Genomic DNA, 6,946 nt, shown 5'->3' with positions numbered 1-6,946 from the left:
AAGTTCAAGGGGGGCCAATACTTTTGCAAGGCACTGAAAATCTAAGAATGTAAATATAAAAAATACATGTGCTGAAATACACTGACAATTTTCACAGTGTCAAAAGTGATGATAGGTAGGTGTTATTTTAATGTACTCTGCGGCTGTTTTATCTGTTTTCTTAGTGAAAAATCACAGAGTCTTTTCCAGATTCCATCAGTGTCAATCTAAGATTGATAACACAAGTGCTGAACAGATGTCGGGATTGAAATTTGGTCGTCTTCTTTGTTCAGGTTCTATCAACTCTTCAAAGTCCTTCTCTTTCCTTCCACCTCTTCCTCATCTACCTTCTCCTCTTCCTCTACCTTCTTCATGTCCTCTCATTCTCACTTCTTCTAGCTTCTTCCATTTTTGTTGCAGATAGGTGAATTCACCTGGTGCCTTTCTGATGCCTCTTCTGAAGAAGAATTATTTAGATGCTATCAACTTTAATGACTATTGATTAGTATCCAACTTACCATTTTTAAGTAGCTAGAACGTTTTTAGCAAATTAAATTAGTTTTTAAATAAAAATAACATCTTTGAAAAGTATTGATCTGGTTTTAGCACAGAGACAGTCCTTGCTAAAATGGTAAATGATATTAAATGTAACCTGGACTGTCAGAAACCCTCAGTCCTGGTCCACTGGATCTGTAGATCACCACATTATACTTAACAGTTTGAGAGGTTTGAGTGTCTCTTGTATTGCTCTTAAGTGGTTTTATACCTTTCTCACAGATCCAAGATTTGATGTAGCTATAGATATGTGCTCCTGAAAGGTCATTAAAGTCAATTGTGGGTTCCCCAAAGTTCAATTTTAGGTCCACTACTTTTATATCAATATATGTTGCCACTTGAGGATGTCGTTGGGAATTATGGCATTTGTTTTCACAGCTATGAGACATCGCTGTGTCTCCTGATGACAGAATCCACATACTTTTAAATTGTGATTTAGACATAAAGACATGGATGGCAGAGATCTTACATCTCAGCCATCAGGTCAAATCAGAGGTTTTAGTGATCGCTTCTGAAGACAAGAGAGAGATGTTTTATCTAAACTAAAAAATTATACGACTTCTCAGTGTATGAGAAACCTGGGCGCTATTTTTGACTCTGGAATTAATTTTATTCCATGAAATATTACAAAATCAGGATTTTATCCCCTTAACCCTAGTGCTATCCTAGGCACTTTAACATTGGGAGTTGGGTCATCTAGACCCACTAGACAGTGCGCTGAACCTTTTTTCCTTCAATGATTTGTGATCTTCACAAATGTCCATGGGTTACATGAAATCTTTCCACCTTTATCCACCTTTGTCATGATAGGGAGAACACGTCAATGTAAGGGTGGGGTCATCTAAGATAGCACAATGGTTACAAACATTGCCAAACTCTCTTGTTAGCACGGAGGAGCTAATGCATGCTTTAATTTCCAGCAGATTAGATTATTGTAATGACCTGCTCACTGGTCTCTCCAGAAGAAGGATATCAAACCTTCAACTAGTACAGAACTCAGCTGCAGGCGTGCAGCTGTTGACCTAGTAAATGTCCCTTAAAGTATTTTAAAAATGGAGTGCAATAAATTGAATTGAATTGAAAGACATTTAAACAGCTGACATTCACACATTGATTTTTGTGAGAACTCATGTTTTTCTATGACAAACCATCTAGTGGTTACTTTGAGAACTGACCTGGCTCCAGTTAGCTTTGTTTTCAGGCTAGTCTGAAGGAGAACGTAGCAGAGGTCCTACTTTGTCGAATGAGAACCGTGGCTCAGACGTGATTAAGTTTCAGTGTTTCAGTGTTCATCAGAAAAGAAAACTGCTTCAGTCATGAGCACCAAGACAAAGACCACATAGCACCCATTACAAAAAAAAGCTTTTATTTAGAAACATCCAACTTTGTTGTGTCCACGAGTCCAGACAGGAGCAGGAGTTAAACTGCTCGCTGACTCTGAGGAAACCGCTGCAGAGCTGATGAGACAAACAACAGAGAACAGAAACCAGAACCAGTCTGAGGAGAACCAAAGCGTTTCTCTGTTGGATGACAGTGAGGTTGTACTGCAACATTTTGTGCATTGATCATTTCTGTGCCATTCTGCTGAGTTTCAGGGTTTAGGGGAGACGTTGAGAGATTCCTCAAACTTCTGCAGCAGTTTCTTTGCCGGGGCCCAGTCAGGATCCAAGCAGAACTTTCTCTCCAGCTTAGACGTAACTCTGCGGGAAGCACAAACATGCTATCAGCACACACGCACGCACACACAAGTATGATGAAGCTCGTGCTGCTTCCTGTCAGCTCACATGATTGCTTTGGTGCTGCAGCCGGACGGCGTCATCTGCACATGCTTCACTTTGGTTTTAGGAATGTTGATCTTCTGAGGCTGATGACAGCATCCATCCTTCAACAGCAGCTCTAGACCGACCGGACCTGAGGACACAAACACAGCTGAGCATGCACACGCCACACACTGATCACACAAGCAGAGGGACTCACTGGAAGAGCTGTGACTCAGGGAGCAGGCGAGAACCAGGAGGCCCAGAGTCAGCAAAGTCTTCATGCTTCAGATGGACGCTGTGCTGTCTGGATGGAGGTCTGCAGGAGCCATGGACTCTGATGGCCTTAAATGCAGCTCCCATCTGAGCTTCTGCTCATGCATGATGCCGGCGTTCTGAGAAAGCTGAACCTTCTTCCCCTTTCCTGCTTCTTCTCCTTTCTCTGAAAACGTGTAGGATTTCATTGAAGCACACAGCTCCACTGAAATGTCTGTCAGCGTCTGAATACTGCAGAAAACTACCACAGCATGGGGTACGCTGAGGGGCTTTTTGGCTGGTCATTAGACAAAGATGGAGTGTTTCTATTGGTGTCTGTGAAGCCAGTGCAGTTGGGAGCAGGTTTACCTTTAAAACCTGAGCTTGGTTCAGGCTCCTCCCACCTGAGAATCTACAGGACCTGTCAGATCCACTTTTTCTTCTTTTGCTGTCACAGAAGTCTAATGAAAGTGCTGTTTGGAGTAAACTGGGTCAGCGAGCGGATGTTCTTTACTAAATAGGATGTTAATGTAGAACAGTCACGCACATTTACATGTAACCTTTGTGCTATCCTAGGCACTTTAACATTGGGAGTTGGGTCATCTAGACCCACTAGACAGTGCTCTGAACCTTTTTTCTTCAATGATTTGTGATCTTCACTGGTGTCCATGGATTACATGAAATCTTTCCACCTTTATCCACCTTTGTCATGGTAGGGAGAACACGTCAATGGAAGGGTGTGGTCATCAAAGATAGCACAAGGGTTAAACGTATTGGCTTGTGCTGCTGGACATCAGTGGAGAGTGTTCGTGTGCCGTTAGTAAATGAAAGAGAAGGTTCTGTTGTTAGCATCAGCGCCTGTCAAATATAATCTGGATTTGATCAGTCATACCTGGAGCTCTGATGTCTGGAAGAAGAGGGAAATGCAGCCCCCAGCTAAGATGAGATTTCACAGAAAAGCTGCAGAGGACAAAGGAGGAAGTGAAACAGGGAAAGTCTATTCGGTCTAATGGGTCCATATGATTCTTTCCTGCGCTTTCTGTCTTGTGTCTCTTGTGTGTTTGTCTCTTTCCTCTTAGAACAGGGGTGTCAAACTTATTTTCACCGAGGGCCACATCAGCATAGTGGCTGTCCCAGATATAACTTGTACATGTAACTAAATGTTAAGAAAAATAAATGTGACTACTCCTTAATGTTAAATAACTCATTAGTTTATTAGAACGTTTTAAAGGTATAGAAAATGTGTGTTTTTACTCTAGCACAAATCCTTTTACATTTGATTCTACTTCCATAAGGTTATATGGACAGTGTATAGTTGTATCATAATGTATAGTTGCCCAATCCGATATTTCAAGTCCAATTCTCCCTAGATATAAATAAATACACACCAATTTTTTGATTTTATTTTAAGAAATTAAAAAAATTTATGCTCTCGCGGGCCACATAAAATGACATGGCGGGCCACATTTGGCCCACGGGCCTTGAGTTTGACACATGTGTCTTAACCATAAACATCAGATGCTGGTCTTTACTGGGTCTGCTTCTGCTGCAGGCTTCTGTCTGTGCTTTCACTGACAGCTAAAGAGTCCTTAGGCTGATGGTTTTGATTGCTGTTGGTCAGATCTTTGGTCTTTGTCACTTATTGTGCTTCTTGCTTTTATTTTTGTTGGTGCTGTTGCTGCTGTTGGTGCTGTTGCTGGTTTCACTGCTCTCTGCAGCACACTGAACACAAGGCTGTTCAGACATTCATGATGAGACAAACACAAACCGAGGGTCATGGTTCTGCTCTAATTCATTTCAGTCAGACAACTCTTGCAGTAAGAAATATTTATTTCACATACTTACAGTTTTTCTCAGTCGCTTTAGTACAATTCTCAGATCAGAATTGAAGTTTGCAAATACGTGTGTGCATTTCTCAAAACAATTTGTACAAACAGCAAAACACAATGTTTTTTTTGCAAAAGCCTGTAACTTGCTCAAAATCTTTAGTTCATTTCTCAAACTAAGTCTTTATGTCATTGAACATGTCAGTGCCATCAGAATGTCAAGTCCTTGTGTCATTGTCTACAAACAAGACAGTCAAATTACTTAGTCATGTTGTCAATATAACTGTGTACTTTAGAGGGAGGTTCTGATGTAAACTATGGCTAAAGTTTGGATGACAATTATTGTAAAATGTAAGTTACACCTTTTTTGTTTTATTGCAAGAGACTGGACAAGATTTACATTTACACTTTTATTGTTCATATTGTAATTTGTTGACAGACTATGTCATACCAACATAGAAAAAAAAACACTACAAACAGTAACACAAAGGGGGAAAAAGATAGGACAATATTCTGTCCAACAGTACAGGCAGTGCAGTAGGAATTGGTGTGGTCTTCCTACACCTCTTGTCGTTCCTGTATGTTAGGCCACAAATTGTCATCCACATCACAGCGAATATCCTCTCTTGCATTGCAGCAAAATATGTTTGTCACATTATGACAACTTGATCAACCATTTTGCAGTTAATGACTTGTACGATGAACTAATGACTAGGTGTTTTGAGGAGTCAGACTATTGCACAGTGAACTATATAATACATTTTGATCAACATGACATAAACAATTGATAATGTAGCGAAGAGCAGAGAATTGTACATAATCATTTGCATGGATGTACCAAAGCAATTGCAACTTGTTCAAAGAAGTGAGAAACTGCTTATATGATGTGCACAAGTGACATCATGATGTGAAGATTGAACAAATAGTTTTGGGAATTTCATTCTGATCTGAGAATTGTACTAAAGCGACTGAGAAAAACTGTAATTTTTCCACATTCTTTAAGTTGGCATTCACATCTTTTTCGTTTGGCATAAGGCTCTGTTCAATTCCATGAGATAATTTCCATAAAACTTTCGGGTAACAAAACCCCTTAACGGAGCCCACAGGTGGAAGCTGGGGAGGAGGGAGGGGCGAAGAATGAGCGCTGAAGGTAAGAAGAGAATAAACAACTGCGCACCTGGGCTTAAATAGGTCGCTGAGCAGGTGAGTTAATTGACTGAACCGGCCTAGGGGAGTAACCTGTAAACACTGCAGAGTGTGCCTGCCTGAAATTGCGACAGGTCACTTATTCATTAAAAAAAAAGAGATTCAATGAGTTGAAGTGAATTAAGGAGTTTTGTGCATCAGTTCTGTTCTTTTTTCACTTCCTCCTCTGCAGCTTTTCTGTGAAATCTCATCTCAGTTGGAAGCCCAGAGACAGAACTTTCAGAACCCAATGAGGACATGGGGGCTGCATTTCCCTCTTCTTCCAGACATCAGAGCTCCAGGAATGACTGATCAAATCCAGATTATATTTGACAGATGCTGATGCCAACAATTTATATAATTAATCTCTTTATTGAAAGTGTGACAGAAATCAAATTCTTAGGGGTTTTTATCAATGACAAACTAAGTTGGAAGCCTCACATCAGACACATACAAACTAAAGTCTCAAAAAGTATTTCAATCATAAATAAACATATATTAGAATACAACAGTAGACATTTATTGCACTGCTCCTTCATACTACCATATTTGACCAGTTGTATAAAAATTTGGGAGAATCATTCTAAGAGTTCACCATATCCATCCATCCATCCATCCATCTTCCTCCGCTTATCCGGGACCGGGTCGCGGGGGCAGCATTCTAAGCAGAGATGCCCAGACTTCCTTCGCCCCAGCCACTTCCTCCAGCTCCTCTGGGGGGAACCTTGAGGCGTTCCCAGGCCAGCCGAGAGACGTAGTCTCTCCAACGTTTCCTGGGTCTTCCCCGGGGCCTCCGCCCAGTGGGACATGCCCGGGACGTCCCCAGGGAGGCGTCCCGGTGGCTCGGGCATGTAGTTCACCACATCCTCTCTTTTTAATTCAAAAACAAGCCGTCAGAATTGTACATAAAGCCGGATATCTTGATTATACAAACAATTTATTTGATCAATCCAGACTTTTAAAACTGCATGACCTTGTTGATTTTTACACCGCACAACTTCTTAACAGATTCAATATCCAAAAACAGTTCTTAGAGAATGCAGGAGGCTACAAACTGAGGGGATGCAGGAACTTCAAGATCAAACTGATGAGAAAAGTTTCTGTGTGTCGGTGTGTGGCACTAAACTTTGGAACGGGTTAAGAAATGAGCTCAAACAATGTTTAAATATCCAAATATTCAAGAAAATGTATAAAAAAACTCTGATTTCACAATATGAAGATAAGAGGATAAGAGGATCAACAAGTGTTTGAATAATTCCAAATACATGTGTGAACTTGATTGTGGTGAAATTATCAAATAATTACAACCAATAAATATTACATTGTGTAATGTGCAGTAATAATTAACAGAATGTACAATCAATAAGCTATTGTTTTTCTTTACTTGAT

The sequence above is a fragment of the Oryzias latipes genome, chromosome 3, assembly GCF_002234675.1.
Source record: "Oryzias latipes chromosome 3, ASM223467v1".
Taxonomy (NCBI): Eukaryota; Metazoa; Chordata; class Actinopteri; order Beloniformes; family Adrianichthyidae; genus Oryzias; species Oryzias latipes.
Note: the sequence above shows the minus strand (reverse complement) of the source record.